Source organism: Ischnura elegans, chromosome 9 (assembly GCF_921293095.1).
Source record: "Ischnura elegans chromosome 9, ioIscEleg1.1, whole genome shotgun sequence".
In the NCBI taxonomy this organism is placed as follows: domain Eukaryota; kingdom Metazoa; phylum Arthropoda; class Insecta; order Odonata; family Coenagrionidae; genus Ischnura; species Ischnura elegans.
The window spans coordinates 97,686,592-97,714,384 of record NC_060254.1 but is presented as its reverse complement, the minus strand read 5'-3'; the positions used below and the strand labels follow the sequence as shown (position 1 = coordinate 97,714,384).

General features: G+C 40.2%; 1 protein-coding gene across 3 annotated transcripts in view; it reads right to left on the bottom strand.

Annotated features, from left to right (window-relative positions):
• The window catches only part of LOC124164883 (nuclear hormone receptor FTZ-F1 beta), a 290,899-nt gene that overhangs the window by 184,086 nt on the left and 79,020 nt on the right, over positions 1-27,793 (bottom strand). Inside the window, exon 2 of one of the 3 annotated variants that reach the window (XM_046542105.1) lies at positions 19,347-19,557. The exons of 1 other annotated variant lie outside the window; for it this stretch is intronic. The gene's annotated coding sequence lies outside the window, so the exon portion shown is untranslated. Of the gene's footprint in view, positions 1-9,870; positions 10,388-19,346; positions 19,558-27,793 lie in introns of those variants that run through there. One more of the 3 variants, XM_046542106.1, reaches the window with a different exon arrangement.

The following is a 27,793-nucleotide window of genomic DNA, read 5'->3' as shown; positions in this document are numbered from 1 at the left end:
GACCGGTTATTTCTCGAATATGTTTATTCCACGATGTCATGTATGTGATCGATTTGCTGTTGTGTGAAATTGGACTTCCGTAGAGTAACACGGCCTTGAAGATGGCAGACAAGTCGTCTCTCGAAACGTCGGCTTATATGAAAGAATTAACCTGGCTGAGAACCCGAGAAAAATTCATAATAGTATTCACCAGGAGAAATTAAAATCGTTTATTAAATATAGTCTAAATTTACTCGGGAAATTCGAAACATATTATTTCTCAGACGTAGTGAAAGATATCCTTAATTTACCGTCGTATTGTGGTAGACGTAATGACGAGAAGAAAATAGAGGATATGGATTGCAAAACAGATTTAAAATTTCATTCATTCCTCCTACTATTAATAATAGCAACGGTGCCTAGATCAACAAAATTAATGGCGTCACTCTCTAGAATGACTCACAGCAAGTTTTTATTTTTCTATAGTTCAAACTTTGCATGGATTAAATTTAGGAATTAATAACATTGGCATGTTTCGCAATTGGAATGAATTTGCACGTATTTTTTTATAATACGAAATATTTTTATGACTGTGCGGTATGAATGAGGGATTTGTCTTGCATGCCGCATGCTGATGATTGGTCACTCTCTGCCTAAAACCCTAGAGGTAGCTCGCAGGTATTGTGTACATGAAGATAATATAACGTTATATTTTTCTATGAGGCTTCATGATAATGCAAGAGGTTCACAGTTTTGCTGCACCAAGGTGACTAACGAAACACGATGCCAATACATATCTTGACTTCTCTTCGATAAATAAACCAATTTACTCCAAAGGATAGATCATCATTAAACAGAAACGTTTAATTCCGTTACAGATACATCGACCTTACGGAATTAGAGAAATGTTGAGGAGGATCTGCATTGACTTTTACTTGACACGTAGGAAAAAAAGCTAAAAATAAAATATACTACCTGCATGACCAATTTTTCTTCGAGAATCCCAGCGAAACTGAAGTTAAAAAGGAATTTCAACAAATTTTTCGTTAGTTTATTCGTATTTTGCGGAAAATTCGATAAACGTGGCTGTGATTCAGCTCTTAGGTGCTTTCATTCGATTGGCTAATATTTCTTCGATCACCGATATCAATATACATCCCTCTTGAGTCAGACATGATTATTTTCCTGATCTCATTAACTGCGACAATTGTAAGACATCTGGCCTCGTTTTTCAATCGCATATTTTGTCAACTTAGTTACAGATAGAAAATGATAAAACACTTCAAAGGCAACCGCGTCTTATCGCACAGAGGAGGGCAAAGAGGTAACCCGCATCATTTTCCTCCGGTAACTACCTGCGTTCACCTGGAAGAAATGCATGCTTTGAAAGGATGGACTGTGGGGTCTTTCACGCAGATCCAAAATCACAATTTATCAAAACAATGCGATAAATGATAGGGGAAGAGAAGTCTTCCTCATTCAATTTGGTACAAAAACTGATTATAGAACACTTTCACGTTACATTTACAGTTGAGTATTGAGTGGAAATTGTTGTTACTATGTGGAAGGTGCTATTTATTTTAGTTGAATTTTATACTTTTACTGTATCTCTTTGGTATTTATTATTTCTTATTGTTTTCTAATGGTATGAGCGAGCTGAATGTTTATTTCTATATAGCCTTTATGACCGTGGGTACTTACACGGAAATAACAGTTTGTTATATTTATTATTATTACTATTAAACAATGCCTTTGTCATTTAAATTCCTAATTTCTCGAAATTATTTACAGCTTTTATTTTGCAATTTTACTCAAACCAGATTAACACAAAACTTGAAAAAGAAGAAGTGCTATAACTTCGAGAATGTTTATAAATGTTTATTCACGAGTTTGTTAGTTGCCAGGGGAGATCTCGCGGCGACAGACGAGACGAAGGAGGAAGAGAGGGTATGAGAGAGAGAAAGAGAGGGATCGAGAGAGATAGAAGGACAGCCGAAATGAATCACTCCTCACACAACGAGGAAGAGCCGGCGGCGACGTGGTGTCAATTTAGGAAGCAATCCCATTCACCATTCCTTTATTTGAAGAGAAAGCATAAAACCACTTTTTTTATTCCACTCTGCGATTAACACACGCCCGCCGAGTTGAATCTCCTTCGCCTTTTTTTCGCGTGCTAATTGTTTGCGATGAGCTGGCTCGCAAATGTGGAGGAAAAGAGTCGGAGATGACAAAAAAATGAAAAACGAAGAGCGGTGCGGGGAGGCATGAAGTTCGCGCGATGACATCGCAAGATGGAACGCGCGCGCACACAAAACAGCAGACGATCGGGGAAAAGTACGCGGTTAGATCAATATAAGGCGTGATTTTCGAGGCAGAACAAGACAACGCAGGGAAATTTTGAGACATATCACTTAACATTTTAAGAGCTAAGATGCCAATTCAATTTTTCCCAGGGCAATTATATTTTTCTGAGCACCATCAAACCGATTAAATAAAATCGAATAAACAGCACCAGTAGCCACAAATATATGCATAAAGATTGTCTACCCTGAATTCAAGCCTAATTGGTAGTGCGTGTATCAGAAATCAAGGCTTTCATTTCAGGTTAGGCCATACGGTTTGCTACTGCGCGAATAACATAACCTATTGCCACTTAGAAATCATAAACAACACTACAGAGCATCTTTATAATATGAAAGTATGGCTAAAAACGGACGATTATAGTGAAGATAGAACAGTAATCCATTTATTTAGTTATTAGCTGATTTCCACTGAATACACAACAGTTGACAGTTGAAAAATGGTTCTCTTCGCTATCTATTAAGACAAATGACTTATATAACATGAAAAAACTTGAACACAACATCATATCAAATGTTATCTTCCGGCTAGGGAAAGGAGCGATTTACTAATCACACATGGAATTTCTCTTTAATACCTGGCTTAAGGATTATTATGCATCACATAACGTAAACATATCCCATTAACTAAGAATTTTACCGACATCCTGTTAGCAAGGATATAGAAGGGCGATTTTTGGCTACGGGACCAAGGATGCACTAGCAAAATCCTAGATCGCGGGGAAGATCTTGTAGGCTGACTATGGCGAGAGCGTTTGTTTCGCGTATTTTTGTCTCGAGTTGATTTTTTCCGATTAAATGTAACACTAGTGGAGACGGAAGGTATCGGTATTTTAAGGAAATCAATTCATGCGTATGTTATCAGCTGACTCTTCTCCGTTTCTCATAGAAATATCAACTTTTGGGGTTCCAATGTTAGCCTATGCTTCTAGTACTCAGCAGCCAACTTGAGTTCTCTTGTACATATTTACTCTCAGTTTGACACGATCCAAAAAAATAAACCTCAATGCGAGAGCCCGGAATGAGGTGACTCCACCTGTTGGCAGGTAGAGTAGTTATTTCCGTCACCGCCCAGAGGGCCGACGGCATTTCCTGCCTCACCGTGGCAACCAATCCGACAACAGCAATGAGATATATAGGAAGGAATCTTAGAGTAAGGATTAGTAGAAGGCGGGTGACGGCACAACTTTGTTCCCAACATACCTCGAGAACGGTAACGTGGTGTTTGAGTCACATGACTTGCATACGACAAGCGAATGGCAAAATATTGCCGTGCATTTTGGTACCAAGAAAAAAATCATTCAAGGGAAGCTCACGGACCTTTTATTGGTGTTAAAGTTAAAAATATTTTAATAAGTTGTATCTCATTTTGAATTGTGTCTAATACATATTTCCTCCTTTCTTCCTTTCAATTGTAATTGTTAATGGCTGGTGTCCTAACTGCCACACACTTCTTAAGGCGGCTTGTATGTTAGTTTGTAGATATAGTAATCATCGCTCTTGTTTGTTTTTACCCTGTGGTTTCAAATGGAATGCGTAACAATTATTCGCTCCAAAAGAGAGTTAATATTCGCAGTAGCTCCGAGCTATTTAACGAAAGATGGAGACGTGGGGAGCTGAGGTGCTTCAAATTCCTCGCATGGGGGGGGGGGGACGCCTAACAGCTTCTTCAACCTGCTTCAAGGGGAGGATTAATTTGAACTAAAAACGGACTCGAAGCAGACGATCCTAATCGCGGCGATCCCAACATGTGTACCAAACTGCCCCTGCGTCACCCTCGTCTCCCCATTGGGAATTTTCGTCGCCTGTCCCCTTAAGGTCAAAAATATGACTCACTACCCTCTCAGCGTCCGGAAGTTCCTAAGACTCACACCAGACTTGTCAGGCCTCCGATCACTACGCGCCAAAGACGCAACACAAAAGCTCACGTAAATGGTGGATTGGTGGTTAATAGTCATCCCACGGCATTTTTGTGTTTTCTATATATTTATGATTTTCTCCCATCAAAGTGTCTACAGCCCTCTTGTAGGAATTTTAAATTCCTAAACTCGACTCGCAATTAGTAAGTGCCGCTCCATGAATACATACAATTGTTCACTCACGAGGCCATACATTAAAGGTCAAGAAAATTGCTAATTTCATCCAAGAAAATTTGCAAGGGGAAACACTAATCTCGTTGACTTCTATTTGATACTTGTATACGACTAACTTTAGAAATATGACTCCATATATGGCCCCAGTCTATCACATTAACTATTATTTCCTCTCTGTGTTCCAAAGTAAAAAAAATATTATTTAAAAAGTAAATTACTAAGGAAAACGACTAATGCAATTTCTCAGAGAGAATTATTCTATTCTTTAAAAGGCTTTACATATTCTTAGAGCCAAACGGTACTCATTAAAGTAGTAAGCTTTTCGGCTAAAGGAACGGAGGATCCAGCAAATAGTAGTGAAATTTGGAGACATTGAAGACAAAAACCTTGAGAAGAAGCAACCCTTTTGAATTCAACAAGCCGAGTCAACTTAAGAATAGCACAAGAATCGCTTTCAACGGAAACGCTGTTGAAAATTATACGCAGCGCTTATGTTTCATATCATTCTGCCAACATACAAAACGTTTATCCGAGACCCATTCATGAGCATTGCCACGGCAATAGATAGGACGATAACTCTTTTTAATATTGCACATGGGCTTAGCGTCACAAAATAGGAATGAATATTTCTTTATTAGATTAGAAAAGCCCTAGAAGGATTCCTCAATGACGTCGGACTGAGATCTTGCCTACTCTGTTCATCCATACGGTTGACGAGGACCAAGTTCAAGGGAGAAGACCACTCCCAAGGATAAATTAAGACAAGCACCTCGAAAAAAATCATCTCCTTCATAAAAGACTGGTTGCTCATTAAGCCATTTTAAGTGAGAGTAGAAAACCTTTGGCCTAAATAAATAAATCATCTTATTGCTACAGAGTTGGCTTGAAATTAAAATATTTTAAACAAATAATGTATAATTCTCATCATTAGGGGTCGTTAATGATACTAATTAAAACATTGAGAAACAATGTCATTCTAATTATTTTGATAAGCAAAGACATTATTTTCACAATTAAATTACGTGGAATCGATTATTAACTCGAGGAGCAGATGTAATAAGCTTAAATTAAAGGGCGTAAGGCTGTATGAACGATACAATTATTCACCCCCCAAAAATGGATCTCGACAGTTAAAGAAAAACTACAACGATATAAAAATTCTTTGCCAAGCTAAATGAATAGATTAATTCGGGAGAGGGCTATCAGTCATCCATGAAAATCTTCATAGATGGAATTGTTGCAAATTAGTAAATTTCATGCTGTCTTTTTCGTGCGTGGCCTGGAAAAATTTAGTTCTTTAAAAATTTAAAGATAACTGAAAAGAGAAAAATTATATGAAAAATATCTCCACCAGCTTAATATTGTCAAACTAGCTGCCACGACTCAAAAAGAAAAGAAACGGTCGACGAGTTAGAACTGAAATCACAGCGCTATAATATAACAAATTAGTGGAATACCAATGCCCAACCAAATTCTTGACACTCATCTACATCTACATAATACCCTGCAAGCCGCCTCTAGGGTGTTTGGCAGGGGGTGATCAATCACCAGCATGCATTTGGACTCCCACATGCACACCACACCGTCCAAAAAACGTCCCGTATAATAACAAACTATTCTACAATATGCTGTTAGAAATAGAATATTGAATAGAAATTAAGAAACATGCATTAAGTTTTACATAGGTTAGTAGGCTGCACTACAAGTCATGCAATCTATTTACGAGTTCTATTGCTGCCGTTATAATCTCTTATTGATCGTGGAAAAAATGACATTCGGAATCTGTCTGTTCTACAATCTATCTCTCTTATTTTATTTATATGATCTGATCTTCCGTAGTACGTTGGCGTCCGCAAGATATGGTTAACTTCGTCAGAAAAGACACTGCTCTTGAATTTATCTAAAAGGTTTAGTCTATTTTTCAATCTACGGTCCGACAGAGATTCCCATCCGAGTTTATCTAAGAGGTCAGTTACACTAACAAGACTATCGTAACGACCTTTCACATACCTGGCAGCTCTTCTTTGCACGCGTTCTAACTCTGTTATTAAGCCTTTTTCATGAGGGTCCCAAACACTGGCAGCGTAGGTATTCCAAATGTGGTCTAACGAGGGAAAAGTAGCTAATTTCTCTCACTTTATCGTCGCACTTTCCTAATATTCTTTTAACAAAACCCATTTTACGATTAGCTTGACCGGTTATTTCTCGAATATGTTTATTCCACGATAGATCATTATTGAGCCTAACCCCTAGATATTTCACGGATTCAACTGCCTTTAATTGGGTGCCCCGTCATCGGGCGCTAGATATCAGATCGCAGCGAGTATTATATTAATGGACAAGAAGAGTGAGGACTTGAAATAATTCACCTCGAGTGCGGCTGACGTAAATAAATTCCCAGCGACGAAGAGTGGAATACCAATGTCCAAACAAATTCTTGACACTTATCGGGCGAAAGACTCTTGATCGCAGCGAGGTGATATCGATAAATAAATCAGGTACATGTACGTACACGGAGACAGAGGAAAATGCATGCGGAGGCGTATCACGTGCTCACCGGCTGAATAGATACGAGAAGTTATCTCGAAGGAGCTAGGCGCGCACGCATTTGCGATACGCTCCTCACGCAGCTAAACCAATTTACTATCGGTTCCGGTTCAAGGATGAAGTACATGATATAGGCACATCGGAAAAAAATGAAAATTCAACCGTTAGGCTAAGGAATTGAAATTTTAAACACACAACTTGGTAAATTTAATACATAATTGTGTATGCATAAATACAGGGTGAGTTTTGCGAAATTTCCATTTTTATATCCTCCTATTCAGACTTGAATGTGTATTTTCGGCAGAAAATTTGCCGAAAAATATTAATTCGCTTGAAAAATTGATAAATCTTGCAGAATGTATAGAATACGATACATGCGGCGCTAAGCACTTGGAGGAGCTCTTAGATCAGGATAAGATACAAAACCAAATGTATCATATACCGTAATTAGTTTTGTTGACATACGTCCGCAAAAAAACAAAATGGGCAAAAATTAGGAAAGAAAAGAAAAAAAATGGTACAAAGAACATTGCTTACTGCAACAGATAAAGTTATAAAATGACTCGGAATGAAAATCAGGACATAGTAATGGAAACATTGCAAAAAATTACCTCTTATAAGAATCAAAGTATTATAACCAATGTTATATTTTGTTACTCAAGTTTCCGCTGACACAACCTACGTATTACTACCCATACAGCACAAACAGATGCACAAAATAATTATTTTATAGTTAACTAGCTGGCTGTGGCAAACATTGTGTACAGCGGTAAAAAGCCTGAGGCGCGACAAATAATGTGAATAGATAAAAATTGTGTCACAAAGTTTTAAACTTGGATAGCTGACCAAAAAACTTTGTAGGAACCAAAATTACTGATTATTTTTAGGTAGAAAACGCACCAATTTTAAACTACAGAAATTTGAGGTAAGCGCTTCGATTGGCTGCAAGTTTGCCCTGTTGCCGGATGCTCATGACTTCAATTGTTTTGCCTAACTAAGATCGCGATGCATTCAAGACAGTAAAAATTCATAACAATTATAACAATTCTTTTATCTCTCAGGTCTGAAAAACAAAATCTCATTCAAGATACCTGTGACATAAATATGTAATAACTTTACATGATTACAAACTGATGGATACAAGGCATTGAGTCGTAATACCCAAATGGGAATGCCGACCTTCCATTATAATCTAAGCTCTTCTTGACTACTTATGGAATACTCTTTTCGTTTAAGGATTTCAACTCACCGACAGCTGCAAAAATTATTTTATCACAGCCACAGCAAAGAAGAAATTTACCTGTAAATAAAAAGAAATGAAACGTAAATAAAATTACATTAATGAATGGTATAGAATTAGGGCTAAGTGAGTTTATTTTACACACTAATCGAACTGTCGGTAATACGTCAAAGCTAATAGAGAGAATAAGAAATTAAAATAGCATTTTACCCACCGTAATCGTGGGTAGTAATTTCCAAGAGGTGTGATTCTAACTTAAAATTGAGTTAATCTACTTTAACCAATGAACGATAAATGTGAGAACCAACTCCATGAAGATGGAAACAGAAAATTATGCAGAAAAATTACTATGATCCACAATTCATAAGATCAGTACGTGCTATATTCTCACATTTAAACAATATAACTGTATAATTCTTTAAATGAATGAAATCAAGTTATAACACTCATTTTTTTAACCTTTGATCGATTTATTCATGAGGGATTAAGGGAAACAACTTTATAGTTCCATTGTTGAGAAAAAGAAAATTTTACACGTGAGTCATCACTCATTCTACTATTAATCAATAATAGGGAATAAAATATTCACTCGATTTATTTTACGGTTAAGACTATGACGCTTTAAGATAAAATCGATAAATTGAAACCAACCATAATTTGGATAGACAACAAACTTGGAAAATTAATTTCACGTTTTTTTCAAAACAACATACATTAACACAAATACTAAGTCATTTTTCATTCAACTTGAGAGCAAATTAGGCCTCGATTAACGCATGATGACAATAATGCTAACATACAATAACAAACAAGAATACGCGATCCGCCATTCAAACACACCAATCAGTGGCCACGAAACACTATGTGCGACTTTTCTAATCGTTTATGTTCACAGCCTACTCCTTTTTAAGCAGAGTCACCCAAACTTCGATTGAAAGAGATGGTTTTATAAAGCAGGTGCGCTCTCTAAATGAACAGCGATTTCAAATAAAGCCTTACAGCCATTTAAATCAGGGTATGGAGACCAATTCAGACTGAACAGACTGGACGGAACAGTAGTTCTCAGCGGACGGACTTGCACCGAAAATTAAGAAAAGATGGGCCACCACTAAGAAAAACGTTGGCCAAAAGCAGCATAATATCTTAAATTTGCCACTGGGAATCTGATAATAATATACCTCTTCTATTTGATATCACCCAACTATCAGTTGCCTCAACAAAAAGACAGGTGGCACCAATCAACTACAAAAACGTACAAGTGTGCACGTCAAATTATTTGTAAAACATCAGAAATGAGTAATAAAATTGATCCAATAGACCACATTCGGTGTGGTACTTACATGCGCCAAGGGATTCAAAATCGCTTTCAATTTAAAGCAATATACACAACTGGCCAACATGAGAACTTTAGAGTTAATCCAACTCAGTATTACTGGCAGAAAAATGGGCTATAAAAAATAAGGCACGAAGTACAAGAGAAATAAACGGAAGATGGCATTCCGATCAGCGAAAAGTAGATTGACACGGCAAGAAAACAATTTGTTGGATGAAAATCAGCTGGCCTTAAAAAAATGAGCAGGCAACAAGGAACCTCGACAAGGACCTGGATTGGCTCCATAATGGCCGAACACAAAATACATTTTTACTTTACCTTCCGATGCTGGCAATAGACACCGCTACAAAAGCATGAGATCCAGAGTGTGAGAAGAACTGGCTCCCAAACGAAAGGTGGGTTATAAATGCGATGCGTTAACTGAGCGTAGGCAGCATCACCCTATCGGCGCTGGATATTCCATATTCTCGCAGCAACCTTATAATTCGGGGCTTAGCACCTCCCAGATGATCGGCTTCGTTATCTCAGCACTGAAGTAAGGGACACTAATCGCGGGATTTCTCTTCACTCTCGATCACTCCTTCCTCCATCTGAGCTAAGGTTTTCGCATCCTTCCATGAGCTGAAAACAAGTGAACCATCCTAAACTCTTTGGCTGAAAACAAGTGGTCATCCTAAACCCGTAAACGAAGTACTGATGGATATCTTTAGTGCCCATGACAGCAAGATGAAAGGAAAGAACGCGAACACGGATATCTACTTCATGCGGCTCCAATCAAGAGATATATTCCACACAGTATGAAACCAGAGTTCACGACAAATCTAAGACGTCTGTCACCCAACATCATCAATGATGCACTGAGTAAGAACGCTCCAATTTTTCCTCCTAATCTTCACCGACCAGGAGTCTCCGAAGATATTATTTTGTTTCCTCTTATCTCCATAGGGAATCCGGTTGATATTATTCTGTTGATAAGTCGCGTAGGTGGCTCTTATCCACTCACATACATACAAATCATTATTTAAACAATGCCTGAACAAAAAAAACATGACTGCACATGGATTTTGCAAGATATGCAGACCTTATCAAAGGGAAAGATATCGGAATTTCTTGTTTCCCGGAGGAAAAATTAGGAATGTGGGTCCGGTATCTGCCTTTATCCGATTCGCCGAGTGTTCCGGAGATTACGAGAAAGTCAAGAATGTGGCGGTGATTCACGCGGAGGGCATCCTTCGGGAAAAAAGGTTATGATGGCGGAGAAAATCCCTGTCAACATTGTTGTGTAAACTGGGCGGAGGTGCAAATATCAGGGATGCATGAATCTCTTTTACCATCCCCTCAAGTTATTTATAAGCAGATAAGCGAATTATTCGTAACTATCATCCTCAGTGACTTGATATACGGACGATTGACGCGGAACAGAGAACGACTTGGTTTAAGAGCCAGTGACGACTACAATAAAAAAATTACGACGGTTAATGGCGGTGAGAATTATTTAAAAAAACGGTCGCCATACCGTCAAGACTATATTACGTTTTGTATTAGCTTCTAATCGTCCTACTTCGATTTATCCTTGACGTCCAATTATTGCCATTCTGTGCTTCCGTTTTTGAAAGAAAACATATAATAGCATTCGTGAAAAACATATAGATACATTTGTGAAAATCCATAAGTATAGAAAATAACCGAACTAAAAATCCTAAGTGTAAAAAATAAAAAGAGCGACGTTTATTACATACAAAGATTTAAACTCAACATTAGAATTTACAAATGAATATATCGATTCGACTTTCCAAGGCATTAATTAACAAAATGTGGACCGAAGGTCCTAAATACATACGTGCGTATCGCTAATCAACGTAAGGAAATCAATAAATCAAGAAAAAATTCCCTTTGACCGGGATTCGAAGAAAGTAGCACGAAGCCAAAAGTTCTTGGTTCGATTCCGGGTCAAGGAGATTTTATTAAGACAATAATCCGAGTTAGGATGGGAGTCTTTACAGGAGCGTAGATCGAAGAAATAGGCTTAACTTACTCAGGAAATTCGAAGAAGATATTTTCTCAGACGACGTGAATCATATCCTTCCTTTACCATTGTACTATAGTAGGCATGATCATGGGAATAAAATAAAAGAAATAAGACTGCAAAACAGAGAGATTTAAAATGCCATTCTTCCCTCGTACTATTAAGGATAGCAGAGTTGTCTCAATTGATAGGATAATAGCGTCGGTCTCTAGGATCACTCAATGCATGTTTTTTCATAGTTCTAACCTTGCATGTTTTTGCTCTAGGAATTACTAACCATTAGCAAGTTTTTTTATGAATATGCATGTATATTTTGCTAGCATGCGTAATATTTCTATGACCGTGCGGTGTGCATGTGGCGGTCCTCTTGCATGCTGTATGTTGGTGATTTGTCACCCCCTGCCAAACACCCTAGAGGTGGCTCGCAGGGTATTATGTAGATGTAATCCATGTGGATTTCTCCGCCGTTCATATTGAGTGGAGACATTTAAAATCATAAGAACTCGCTCACATACTAAATGCATTCTCGCTTGCTGTGAAGGGGGGCTTGGCCCAGTAACCAGTGCGGCCCTGAAGGCATGAGACGCGACGGATACGAGAACAGCCTCCAGCAGCAGAGGTGGGCGTCAATGGAATCCGACCGGAAGGCGGTGGAGAGGGAGAGAGAGAGCCGGGGAAAGGAGGGAGGCGTTAGTCACAGTCAGGCGTATGGAACTCAGGGGGCGAAAGGAAAGGGAAAAGCGGTCAACGGGAGGTATACAACTGAGGGGCATGAAAACAGCGGCATTCGGCGGCGATAGTTTGAAGGGAATGTCCAACACCGACGATCCATTGTTGTGAATCCTCGTCCAGGAAGAGACCGTAAACACTGTCTGGCAGGTGAAGAGAAGAGGAAAACGATACTATTGTTCTCATGGATTCCTACGTACGTCTGCGAACCGATCCATCTATGAGTCACTTCTGTTCCATTTAGAAGAAACGCTACTTAGTAGGCAGCGCTACAGGTCATTTTACATTGGATATGTGATTGCGCAGGTTAGAACTGTATTAATTTGTCATTATGGCATGAAATCGCCCGATTGCAGGAAAGAAATTAGAACAGGAACTACTTTGTCATCTCATGTCGATGCATTCTCGCATACGTTCAAGCAATTCACCGCTTTACAGGACGCAATTTTGACTGCGCCTACGTACACACATACTAGCCCGCAAGCCGCCTAAATAGGCGTGTGGCGGGGGATGTTAGGATACCAGCCCGTAACATATAAAGGTAATGCTCGAACAAAGTTCCGGCTAGCATTCATTAAAGTCCTTTTAGTGATCAGGAGTAAAACGAATACTCCCATACCTAACCGTTCGGCAAAATATCTCTCTTAATGTATCGTATCTGTCGGAACTAGAAATATAGTGGGGTTCTGACATGATGTTCTCCGTGCCACCATGAAAGATTCTCAATTTGTCAAGCTATCTAAGCCAAGCGTGTAGCCTCCTTGATATTACTTCCTCCTTGCCTTCATATTACTTAATAACTAGCCAATTTGTGCTACACGTTCGATTTGATCGAAGCCTTTCTTGCCTTCTTTTGCTTGGATGCAAGCAGGTTACGATGCATATCAACGACGGCCAAAATACTGTTGCAGTTAGTGGAACGAATTGTGAAAGAGGTAAGAGATAATTCATGACACATAAATGCATAAGTATGTTGGAACGTCAGGCGATTGTTGTTTTTTTTTCAAAAGCCTCTTCATTTTCCTCGAATAAAAATTTTTTTTTGTCTCACTCCTTCAAGCAAATTTCCCTTTTCCTTTCCTCCAAATCCCCATCTCCTTCCAACAACAACTAACTCCCTAATAACATTAAATAACAGTATTTAAATATCAAACGTTACATGAGGATAAGTACTAACGCAATGACGAACACCTTAGATGTAGCTTGAATATAAATATACCTCATGAAAAAGGCTTAATAACAGAGTTAGAACGCGTGCAAAGAAGAGCTGCCAGGTACGTGAAGAGTTGTTACGTTAATGACCTCTTACAATTAGATAAACTCGGATGGGAATCTCTGTCAGACCGTAAATTGAAAAATTGACTAAACCTTTTAGATAAATTCAAGGGCAGTGTCTTTTCTAACGAAGTTAGCCATAGCTTGCGGACGCCATCATACTTCGGAAGATCAAATCATAAAAATAAAATAAGAGAGATAGATCGTAGAACAGAGAGATTCAGAATGTATTTTTTTCCACGATCAGTAAGATATTATAACCGCAGCGATAGAACTCATAAATAGATTAGATGACATGTACTTTAGCCTACTAACTTATGTATAACTAAATAGTTAGCGTGATGTTTTTTTTGGTCGCATGGTGTGCATGTGGGAGTCCAATTGCATGCTGGCGATTGATCACCCCCAGCCAAAAACCCCAGAGGTGGCTTGCAGGGTATTATGTAGATGTTGATGTAGATATAGAGTATTTTCTGCAACACAAACTATGTAATATACCACAAAGTTATTGAAACAAATATCACCACATGAAATGAATTTCAGGCACTTTTGAGTTGTAACGCTCGGTATGAAATGGTCCATTTCATTAGAAACTTCAAGGTGAAATTAATCAATTAAGGTGAAAAGACAATTCTGATGACATCGCCGACCGGTACCAGACAGCGACGCGTAGGCAGACCGCATTTGACACTAATTATTCCGCGCACTTGAAATGCACCCCCCGTCGCCGTAAAAATAAACATTAATTCCCACGCCACCACACAGCTCCAGAGAGGTTTGCCAATTGCTGCGGGTAGTTCCGCCTCAGCCAAGGCCGGATTGCCCGCGCGTGGGAAACGGAACTAATAAGCAACGTTACTCGTGCTAGCCATTCTTACGAGGGGGCGAACAGAGAATGCCAGAGAGCCTCAAGCGTCCATTTCATGCACCAAGATGTAAAAAAAAACGAAAAGGTATTACAAACTACGTTATTATTATTATTTTCTTTTTCATTGAATATCTTTAGTTTTCAATAAGTTTTTTTCACGTAAATAGTACGGATTTTGACCAAGGTTTCTTTCCTGTTCTATTGCGTTGAGGAATTTGCTAGTGATACAGCAAGTTGAAATTATTATGGCCTTTTGCAATTTGACGAATGAATTTGGATGAAGGATGAGTATTTTAAAACTATTTTGAAAATGATTTCGGACGATATCGGTAGCAGAGATGACAATTGGAATTATTATTAATATCATTATTAAAGTATCCTACCGATTAAGGTTGGTTTCCGCGGAGTAGGTACTTAAGAATTATCCTTGTGTAGGCTTTCGCGGTGTGGTGAGGATTCAGCAGACTGGTTTTCGGGGTTACTACCGCGTAGATTCATCTCTGCAGACGACAGTTTCGAAGTTGAGGAGTGGCACACAAAAAGTGGGCCGAATCACAATCCCGACTACAGTCCGGCCGGCGAGAGTTGTCCGATGACAGATAAAAGGGAGGGGTGAAGAACCCTCCGCCAGCACGGTTTGCAGCCAATCGCTGTCCTCCAAACGCACCTCACACCCTCGCCTAGTCATACAACGTTGTCACATGCATTAATAACAACCGAAAAAAGCCTGAACCACCAAAACAAGCCCTTTCTTAGAACCACAAAACAATGGATTCTTCCATGGCCCGTATGGATTCTTCCTTTGGGTCCTTCACTAATGTCGTCCCTTCCGGCTCCTTTCCTCACGGAACCCTTTTGTTTACAAGCAACATGGGTGTTTCCTTTGCTTACCTGGCAACCTTGCCCCCTACCCCTTCTAACTGTCATCGGACAACTCTCGGCGGCTGGACTGTATGCCAAGTCATTGCCAATGAAAAGAGATACTTCCCTCGGATAATTAGGGAAGCTATAGAGATTATGAGGACACCGAAAAACCTCAATAGGGAGGACGGATTCCCTAACACATGGAGAAGAGTCCTCAAGAGTAAACCCGGAGAGACAGGACAGAGCCGGGAGATGCGGACCAATGAGAAGCCACCCGGGCCTCCTGAACCAGCCAATGAGAAGACACCGGCCTCCGACGGCGTGCATAAGAGACGAGCGACACCACGGATCTCCACTTCATTGACCTGAAGAAGTCTGCAGCAATGCCGGCGAAACTGTCGTCTGCAGAGATGAATCTACGCGGTAGTTACCCCGAAAACCAGTCTACTGAACTTAAGAAGCATTATATCAGCCTCCCCTTCCTTCATGAACTTCCCTCTTCAATAGGGTGGTTTCCTATTATTTTTTTATTGCCTTAATCGAAATATTATTACTCCTGGAGTACGAATTTCGCGCTTTTAGATTTTTAAATTACAACATCTATTTTTCGCGATTAAATGAAAAGTGAAAAATTTCAAGCGCGCGAAAACGCGACGCTTAAGTATGAATGTCGGGAAATATCTCCGTACGTCGTATTTCTGGTTCCCCCTCCCGCCCGGTGACGTGACCTTGAGGCGAGGCTTAGCTCTGATACGTCGCAGGATGCTAGCGGATAGCTGAGTACCTTCCTGAACGGTAGCGCTTGGCTTAAAAAAGGTTTATTAATACCTTATCAAACGAAGAAAACTTTCCGACATTAGCCAGTTTTAATAGGTGATTATTAAGACATGTTTCCCTGAGCTCTGTGCCTCATGCATGCATTGCTAACCTCAGACGATGCATAACTCCTATCCTCTCGTGTAGAAACTAGGTCCCTGTGACGTCATGCGGAGTGGAATCGCATGGGCGCCAATCTGGCCTTTTTCAAATGAGGATAAAATTTGACCCTTGCCATTCGTCTAAACCGGTATTTCAAAAACCAAATAATTTGTGTATTTTGAATACACTAATGGTGGGTAACGAATCGCAATCAATGCCTTTCGTTTTCTTTGATGAAGGAAACTACCCTATTCACAGTAAGGCCTACTCCCTTTCATTCTATCTAATGATGCTATTCTCTTCCTTCCTCTCCCAACATTCTACTCTCCAACATTGTTTTCAACATCCCCTTCCCGCTAAATACTGGCTCCATCCATACCTTCTGTCTCCTCCTTATCTCATATAAAAGCTGCCTCTCCTCACCCACCACGTACAGCACTCCGTCGTTACTCCTTCTCTCCGTCCACTTCACCTTCTCCATTCTCCACACCCACATCTCGATCGCCTCCAGTCTTCTCTCGTCCTCCATCCTAAATCCCACGTTTCCGCACCGTAAAGCTACTCTCCAGATCACACTCTTCACTAATCTTTTCTTTATACTCTTACACGACGATCTTCTCATTAGCTTCTTCCTGTTTACGAACGTCTCCTTAACATACTCAAGTCTCTTCCTGATATCCTTACTACTGCATCCGACAAACTACGCTGGGCCATAATAATTATTTCGAAGTTGACCCACGAAACGAAAATTTAAATTCCTTATTAAAATATGAAAATAATAAACCAGAATTTAAAAAATGAAACGAAAAATACGATAAAGTATCTAAAAATAAAACCAACGATTATTTTGAAAACCTTGCACGAAGTGAATTATTTGTGTACTTGAGACCCATATCATAAGCGATGTAGCTAAAATACCTTTTTAAAATTTACGCCTGTACCGCGGATTATTTCAAGATTTTCTTTTAATTAACCGCGCAGCATGGGATTTAAGCAAGCTAATAAGATAGAAAAAAAATTTCCTCCCCTGAAAAAACATTGCTTATTTTTATTTTAAAGATCAGAGACCAAGTAATCAGTAGTTTTTGGTACTGCCTAAGATATTTTTCTCGGTTATACACATTTGAATCTGGTGTTAACCTTTTTGCTCAAATTTAATAATTTATTGAAAAGCGAAGTATTTGAGATGCTTTCTTCTCGGGTTTCCAACCGGGTCACGTCCACTGCTGTGGACGATTTAATAGCTAACTCTCCCATAGTCCTCGGGGCGTTGATACAGGGTTGGAATCTTCTCAACTTTGATTCCCAACCAAGAGAGGATCTATTTCCGCAAATTCTGGTCTGGCGCTTTTCCAATACCATGAATTATCGTTCGTACCAGGACCTTATTACCAGTCTTTTGTGATATCTAAAAAGCTATCATCGAAATGAAGCCCGAAACGTGACGAGGAACATGACTTGAGACATGGGTACCATATTAACGTTCGTTATCACAAATCAGCCATTGCAGGGGATCGAATGTAATCTTAAATTAAAAACAATTTATTTCACTCCTAACACAAAAAAATCTATAAATTATAAGAGGGCCATTTACCGCCGCTTCGGACTGTAGTTGATTCTCTGTGGACCTATTACGTTCTGGTGAAAATTGTGGCTAATGCTTGCTTCCACAAATAATAAATACATTTCGTAAAATGAATTGTTCCAAAAAGTTATCGAATAAATAGTGTTCTACCAGATTTTTTGAAGGATACAGGGCAAAAATAAGGCATCAAATATCTGTATACCCTTACTGACCTTCCAGAAAAATATGTACGACGTCGAAAATTTCGAGTTCTCACGAAAAGTACCATTTTATTTAGCACACCCACAGTTCAGCCATTTTTTTAGATTTTCGCAAATCAGATTTCATATTTCGGTTGGCCATTATTTTAAAAAATTATCACCCAAATTCGAAGTGTCAAAGGTCCTTTGCAAAGTGGCGTTGAATGATCCAGAAAGAAGAGGAATTCACTAGATTCTTTAAATCAACCCCACATTCCAGTCTTTTATCTTTCGTTTGACCAAAGTTCAAGTTGGACCAGGAAGATTCAAGGGACAAGGGAATGTATGGAAGGAAGAATGAGAATAAAAATTCGGCAAAGGAATGAAGACGTGGTAGGGCGGGGGAGTATAGAGTGTAAGTGAAATGGAAGGGCGAATAATCCAACAGCATTACTGCGAGGAGAGGGTAACATGGTACAGGGGTGAGTGCAGTGATTGAAAAATCGAGTGTTAATAGTAGAAGATCGAGGAAATCGAATATTCGAGCCATGATCGATCGGAACTCGATTTTTCAACGTCGATCCAGACCATTTAGTTTGATCTCAGCATCGCTTAATAGTCAGCTACGCCACTGCCATATAAGACTGCACGGGCGGATAATAATCCCACAGCCAAGTGCTACCACCAACCATCAGGCTACCACGCTCTTTTTTAGGAATAACTGGAATAAGTTTGCATCAAACACATATTGTTTAAAAGCTGAAAATGCGACCGAATGATGAGCAATAAAAACTAAACACACGCAAAACTAATTTTGCGAATTTTCTTATTAAAGTTTTACATTTTAGCGGCGAATCATGTAATCGAGTACACCAGAGCTGTCAACGAAATTTCTGCCATAAATATTACAACAAACGCAATCCTTAGAGAAAATTGAAAACTATAATTCCATTTGGCCATTTGGTTATTTAATTAGAGCACAATGAAATGAAATTTCAAATGTCATATTATTGAATATGTCATCGGAAGCAAGTAAAAGTGCAAAATATCGATGAGATTCGACAATGGGAAGTGGGTTAAAATCAATTACAAGATTCCATCGATGAAGCAGGCATACAGACGAAGCATTTTTAAGAAAAACGACTCTTATAAAAAAAGCGAGGTAGAATTCAGACGGATACAGACAGTGGAGAAGCCGAGATAAGGTGCACAGCACGTTGGTGACGCGAGGCGTATAGGTCTCACACGTACGTACGTGGGTATATATAACGCGCAAGGGATTGGAGTACGTACTATTCGCGTGCGTATAACAAGCCGTTCACCGGCGTTTCCCATTGAACATACACTCACCTGTTCGAGAGACGCCGGGCGTCGGTGGGCCGTGAGGTGGGAGGTGGCGAGCGGCGGGAGCAGCCGAGGAGTGGCGGAAACGGCCGAAGGGGCGGAGGGCGGGGTGGGAGGAGGAAACAGAGGAAGGGTGGGCAAGTCTCGAGGCGGCCGCGCCACAGCCTCCCATCAACGCTAAGCTCGTTCAACGCCTCCCAGCACTCCTCAACGACACCTAAAATCAAAGAGAAACGCACACATTATTATCACCAAATGGGATACGACAGGGGTCTTCAAAATACGGCTCGCGGGCCGGATCCGGCCTGCACACTCGTTTCAAGTAGAGCGCGATTCTCGCTCGTTTAAGACTCTGTGAGACGCCGCTCAGAGCATTGCAGCGCTGTACTGCACGACAAAGTCACCTTCGATTGTTCGTAAATATGAAATACGCCACCAGGAGCGCCCTGTAGGTGACTGGGATTCCTATACTTCAGTAGAAATTGGTATCGAATACTTCAGTAATCGGCAAATTTGTTATTCGGCCTGCGGGGGAATCGGAACTTGGAACGTGGCCCTCGTGGCCTAGTAAATTGGAGACCCCTGGGATAAGATACCAACTGAAGTTAAAAATTGCATACCTGTTAAAATATTTAAACTAAAATATTATGATTATTTACTTCCTCAGGAAAAAGATAAACTACTCTCATTTTTTTCCAAATTTGTATTTTTGTTACCATGGTTCCTTTTTTGCCAGACCATTTTGTTTTTTGTTAAGTTAAGAATGCATGAGTTTTTTGCGTTGTATCAAATCCGGCTTGGTGTATAACTCCATTTGCCTTTTTTTACTTCGGTACATGTATTTATTATGTTTTGTAACGCTATGTTATGAAATGGGAGGATATTATACTTAGACAGTTCAAAAAATGAAAAATTTATCTTTTTCATAATCTTGGATGTGCCTGAAAACAGTATTATTTTAATTTTATGGAGTTTTTTTCCTGAACAATAAATATTTTTCTATCCATCTATCCTTCATTACTAAAAAGAAAGCTACTGTTTAGGCGATAGGTTTAGTTCGTGCTCAAAGATCTAGAAAAAAACATCTCTGCATAATTTTTCCATAGTATGATCTTCCATTTTCCTAGGAACAGTGAATCTGGTTTTGCAAGAGGTGGCTCGCGTCGCCCTAATGGTAGAGTAATTTAAGAAGTCCCATTCATCAAGAAAGACTTAATCCGCGAACTTAATGCAACACAAAGCTAAGCTGTACGATTCGTTAAAAATATACCACTGCAGTACAGAAAGCGTAACACATATATTAAACTAATTAGACTGGAAGCCGCTAGTGACTCGGGGGCAGCGCGCTAGGCTTAGATTGCTTGAGGGATCGAGAATGGATATCTTTCAGGGCGACACGGAGAAAAATCATATAAATAATAAATTAAGAGAGATATTTTACCGAACGAATAGGTATGGGAATTCGTTTTCCTCATTAACAATGACGAACATAAATAAATAAGGGGTTTCGTTAGAGCATTTCATTTTTATTGTCAACGGCTTGTGTCCTAACAACACTCGCTACACGCCTACGTACTGAATCCCCTTGCGGGGTAGCATGTAGGTATAGATTGCTCGAGGGAAATATCTCTCTACATAATTCTGCCGTAGTAGGATCACCCATTTCTCTGGGAACTGAAAATCTGTTTTCTCTTATGGTGGCTCGCGTCGCCCTCTTGACAGAACGAGGATGACAATAATTTTTTATTACTTCCCATAAAACAAATTTTTACGAAAACACATCAGAATTTTTCTACAAACCGTCAGATTCCTAATTTCCTTTCCAAATTTCATCCAACATCAGTGTAGCAACGAAAATGTCTGAATTTCGCCGTTATTAAATACTGTACTGGTACTGGTAGAAGAATAGCAAAATTAACAATCCAACGATTCCAAAAGTACAATAGCCAATTAAATACCACAAATTATTTTTTTAACCAGCCATTTTTGAAACTACCTATATTATATTTTTGAAAATACACTAAAATATGCTGCGTTATAACGAGCGCTAAAGGACCACTAAAAATTCAGATTCCCATGCAGTCGTGAAGTAGACAAAGAAGGAAAAGAATACTTGGAAAGGGGAATTATCTCTGAGGAAATATAGAGAGAGTCGTCTGGACCCCTGGACGCGGCGCTAAGGACAAGTGGTAGGGGGGAGGGAAGAATAATGATAATGGGGATGTTCGGAGGTGGGGGAGAATTGCCTTCCCACCCGAGTTACGAGTAAAATTAGTCGGGGAGGCAAAGCCAGGGGACAAGAGTGGTCCCCGAAAGAAATTCCAGCCGGACCCACCAGACAGACACACTGCGGCGACAGGGAGGGTGTTAAATGGATGGAGGGGGTGGGGAAGGGATATTTGGCATGGCCAGGCCAGTGGGGGATAAAACGGGTGAAACGGGGAGTGGAGGGGGTTCGCATGGTGTAGGAATGAGGGGTGAGGTAACCTAGGAGATTGGGCAAAGGCATGAAGACGTGGTAGGGCGGGGGAGTATAGAGTGCAAGTGAAATGGAAGGGCGAATAATCCAACAGCATTACTGCGAGGAGAGGGTAACATGGTACCGGGGAGAATGCAGTGATTGAAAAATCGAGTGTTAATAGTAGAAGATCGAGGAAATCGAGTATTAGAGCCATGATCGATCGAAACTCGATTTTTCAACGTCGACCCAGACCATTTAGTTTGATCTCAGCAGCGCTTAATAGTCAGCTACGCCACTGCCGTATAAGACTGCAACGGCGGATAATAATCCCACAGCCAAGAGCTACCACCAACCATCAGGCTACCACGCTCTTTTTTAGGAACAAAAATAACTGGAATAAGTTTAAAAGCAAGCTGAAATACATATAGTTTAAAAGCTGAAAATGCGACCGAATGATGAGCAATAAAAACTTAACATACACGCAAAACTAATTTTGCATAGGCTAGCACCTCGTGAATCTTCAAGCATTTATAATGCCGCGAGAAAGACAGAATGTATATATTCTGGAGATGACCGTTCTAGAATACGCATAGGGAAGAGCTTTGAAGGCCTCTTTAAGCCGTGAAATACTTCCGCGGTCATCATATCTCCAAAGGTACTTGAAGTACTTTTCGCACGTGGAGAGGAAGAGAGCAGAGGAAGAGGCGAGAAGAAGAAGGATGCCGGAGGCAGGCAGTGAAAGAGGGTGGCTTGTATTCCTGGACTGGAGCTCGTAGCATTCAGCAGCCCCTTTCCGTCCGTCCATTACTCGACTGACCTTGCGAAAACCTAAAAATGGGTTAAAAGGAATGGAGGAATAAAGAAGGAAAGACATTACGGATAGGGTATAGCGCGAGAGGGAGAATTTGTGAGTGTGTATGGGAAGGTGTAGAGGTGAGTGATGAGGACGACATAAGGAATGATGTGAAGGAATGTGGGAGGCTGCGAGACGGCGTTAAAATTGCCAACGCTCATGCATCGCCTCCGCCGCTACAACAACTTACTTAGTTACATCGAAGAGAAGCCCCCACAAGGTAGAAAGGCAGGAAACGTTAGGATGGCAGATATATTTCATTTATAATTGTTAAAATGAGTTTTATTCTTTTCTTGACCTCTTCATCATCATCACTGGACAATAATCCTAAGATTGGTTGGACACAGCTCTCCACTCGATTCTCCAAACAGATAATCTTTCCATACCAACTTATCTATTCCCTTTCACATATTTCTTTACCAGTTCCATACATTTCATTCGAGACCTTCCTTTTCCGTTTTTGTCATCAACTTGCACCTCGACTATTGTCTTCATCAGGCCATCAAGTCTCAGGATAAGACCTACAAGGTTATTGCATCTACTTGTCCAGGCTTTCATGAGGCTTCTCTTCTCTCCTACTCTTCTTAGGACTTCCTCATTACTAACTCTGTCGATCCATTTGATCCTCATCTTTCTTCTGTAGCACCACATTTCGAAGGCCACTACCCATTTAATAATAAATGAGTTTCTTGGCAAAAAATCCAGCACTTCGTCGTTCCTCCTCCTCTTCGTCCACTTCACCTTCTCCATTCTTCTCCACATCCACATTTCGAACGCCTTCAGTCTTATCTCGTCCTCTTTCCTTTTTATCCACGTTTCCGGACCATAAAGCTAAACATTCCGGATCAAACTCTTCATTAGCCTTCTCTTTTAAACTCTTAACACAACGATCCTCTCATCAGCTCCTTACCGTTCCTCTTGATCGCCTCCTTTGATAACGCAATTCTCTTCCTTATGTCCTTAATGGTGTATACGTTTTTCCTCAAATGTGCTGCCAAAATAATTGAATTGCTCTAAGTGCTCAAAATTTTGCACGGCTACAATTTTATTATAACCTAAGTATAGTATCGGCTATGTAAGAAAGTGTTTTTTAGCTTCCACATCGTGGAATTGTACCATATCAATAAATGAAAACTTACAGGAGATTTTCCACGAAAATTTGTTTCTCAAGAAGTACAATTTGTCTAACCTTTCGGTGATTAATACGAAAAGGATGAAACGGCTGTTAATTCTAAATCTGTATTTAAACCGCGCGTGAGATATGTATTTTGAGGAAATTTTCCTGTAATTATATTTAATAAAATCATTAAAGGCTAAGGTAGACATAAATGTATTTTCCAATCATCCCGAATGTCTTCCTTGCACAAATTTAACTTGCTTCTTTGATTCCCAGCAGGACCTACCCTCTTCCATTTTATCTTTCAATACTTTTCTCTTCGTCCCCCATTTAACAATCTCCCCCAATAACACGATTTTGAACATCACCGACCCACTTAGTACTCACTCCTTAAAAACCCTATGTCTCCCCCATCTCATCTTGAAATTTCCTCTCCTCGTCCATCAAGAATGTTTTTATATATAACGCCGTGAGCATTGTAGGACTTAAATAAATGCTAGAAGGTATACAGTCTTCAAGTATTCTCCAATGCCCCCTTCTATTCTCTTTTACAAACGATAGAGTACTAACAACCCTCATCACACGCCTATTGACGCCACATGCGGGTTAGTATGTAAAAGAAAATTTACTCGTACTGCCGACACCTTAGGCTTAACTAGTCAGTTAAAATTTTGTTTGCAACGTATCAAAACCGGAGTTCTGAAGTAATCCATATAAGTTCACGTAAACGTAATAGTGAACAGCAATTATTTACTAAAACTTTAAAATACTCTTACGGTTGCGGATTCATCAAGTTCCAGTTAATGGTAACCAAATAATGAAAAAACCTGACCTACATCACATTTATGCACTTAACAGCATTGGCTCAGAGAAATCCTCCAGAAATAGGCGGGCCAAATGACATTTATGTACTTCGTTTGTCTGTTGACCCACCTTTAGATGCCTTACTGCATGAAGAGCCGTTTACTTCCCATTTTCTTCTCAGCGAAGTCCTTCCTACCGAGTTCGGCGTAATAAATCCCAGTAAGAGAACACTAAAATTGTCAACCCTCCCATAACTACCCACCGAAGAAGACGACACTTTTGCTCTGACCCCCTTATCCCCTCCCTCCGAACGACCCGCAGAGGGCGCATTCCGGACGAATATAATGCCAGACTAGGCGAGCCAAGAGGCTGGACAGCGCCGCGCCGTCGTCGTCTTGTTAAGAGTCCGCGATTTCTTTACGACGCTGCCCCTTCAATCCCCCGACACGGCACTCTCTTCGCTCGTAAGATACGCCGCTGTAAAGGGGAGAAGCAGCATTTCCGGCATTCCACCGCATGCCAAGAATAAAAACGAGGGCAGGCACTCTAGCAATTAACCGCAGCGCACTTCCACCACCCTCAACGACCGCGTAAAAGCGACGACGCGCACGGAAGATGCGTGCCACTCACACGGCGGAATAAGAGACAGATTTCAGCTTCAATTGATAAGGGATGAATCGATACTACAGCACCGTCAATGTGATCCGCAATATTCCTGAGTAGCTCTGAAGCAGCCCTTAATTCTCTCTTCTATCAGCCATCTTTCATACTCACTTATTTAGGTTTATCAATTAGTCACATTTCGGGGAGCAATGTTAATTTGAATCAATCTTGAGTAAAGTAATAATAGGATATTTTCTTTGTCTCGTGCGCTAAAAGCGAAGAAATCTTACAAAACCGACTTCTAGAAGCCGCATTCTGCACGTTAGTCACCAATAATCGAGAACAAGAGTTGTCAATTAGATAATCTCGGCAAGATTGGTATTTAACAATGCGGTGCAGTATTAAACATATGATATCTAATGAAACAATTTCACTTATACATGCTATTGTGGCATACCCTCAAGATACGTTGGGTAAGTTGTTCAGAAATAAATCTGAAATAACTTTTTGCGGAGAGATACCGTGGAACAGCATATCGAATGGTGAACAACTATATCGTACAGCCCATTAATTTTATTTGAAGAGCTCACAACACATGTTTCAACTACTATACAATCATCATCATGTACAAGTGTATAAACACGTGTCGTGAGCTGCTCAAATAAAATTAGTGGGCTGTAAGATATCTTTGTTCATCATTCGATATGAATTTGATTAGTTTCCTCAGCGACCCATGTAGCTAAAGAATGGATTAACAAAAAACCTCTGTCGGTAAAATCCCCTCAGCAAGCCCCTGAAGCATCTGTGTAACAGGTAGTCTTGAGCGCGGAAGGAGAGGCCACATCGCGACAAGCGAGCTGCGGAGAACGCGGCAAGTTCTCGACGACCTTCAACGGCGCTGCAATCGCAGTCGCTCGCCCGTTCTCAACTTATCGACAACGCCCGCCGGGTACGAACGCGATAAAACTCAAAACGAGCGAGAAACGAAAGCAACGAAAGAAAAAAATGAATAACACCCGCGCGAGCCGTTCCACAGGAGGAGATCCCCACATATACCGCGTTACTTCCAGCTTCAAATTTTTTTATCATTGCCTTCTCCGAGCGTTATCATCCATTGAGCAAATAATAAATATTGATGCGTGCACTACGCACGGTATGCACAAAAAAGAACTTGCGGCACGATCCGTGAACCTCACTCCCACACACGCTATCTCGAGAGAGAAAGAGCCGCGAAAAAAAAGTGAACGAGTGAAGAAGTAGGTCAACGAAGGGATGAGAGCGCTGAGCCAAGATTCCTCTTCGTTCGAGCACTGTGGGAAAGACCCGTGATGCACCGAGTGAGAGGATGGCCAGTGCCTCGGTCTCGCAGTTTTAAGCATTGAAAATGCCAAATATACCGCGAATAATTCAATCACTCATTTGTTCGCATACAGCATGTTACTGTCACGTTATTTTCTAGTGACTCATTGTCAGTGAAAATTGATTACGAAAGAGAAGAAAACAAAACGCAAAAACAGCAAGATTGCACAGTAAAAAATTACTTTTTTTCTTCTTGTCTTGACCTCTATTATATAATGATATTAAGTTCTTATTGGCCTAAACTCCAAGAACTTTATATCATTCAAACATCACTATACACAAGTCATACATACCTACTACATAGAAATGGGAACGTCAACGGAAAACTCAGAAGATATGAAAGAAGATTAGTTGTTTTCTGAAATTGGGATATAACAATACTGATGAAAGAGTCTGGGAAGAGAAGACAAGGTAAGTATTACTTAAGATAAATTGGAATCTACCATGGTATTTGGTTGAGTTCCCAGTGTTTCAACCCAAATGATGGAATGTTTTATTGGGGGTAGAGTTCACTAAATTCTTACCCGGAGGAGAGTAGATAACACGCATTTAGGGTTTAGGGTCCAATTAATTTCTCTGGGCCACGTCGCACTCGGAGAATTTTCTATGTGCCATTGTCCGAGGCTTCAGCACGGATTCGAACACGGGACAGTACGGACGGTGACCCACCTCTATCCTCGAGAGTACCACGCTTAAAAAGCGCCGATTTATTCAAATAAAGTGATGATTCAAAGCCACAAGTATGTAGATACGTGTGACTCGCATCGATAAGGTTTCTACGCATAATAGACGCATTATTCACATAAGCTACGATTTTGAAGATGGACATGTAACCCTTAACGATTGTAATTGACATGCCACAGAATTATTCAAAAGGAAAGATCTGCCGTCACCTATTCCAACCACACTTTGGGTTGAACCTGAGAGAGTATATTTCCAGGAGTAATGAAACAGTACGGTCATTTTCGGTAGCAACCGAGGTCATAGGCAAGAGGGTGAATTCCCATAGTAGACACACATTTAAAAAATACTTTACGGCCACGATTTTAGCGAGAACAAGCGCCCATATACTATCTGTACTGTCTTTCAAGAATCATCATTTGAGTATAAAGGACACCAAAGACTCTCCCTGCATTTTTTCTTCTCTACACGCCTAAATTAGATTTCATACACCATACGCACATCAAAAATCGAAAATAAATCAGGAAATGGCTAATAAACTCCTCCCTCAGGATATCTAACATAACAAGCCGCCG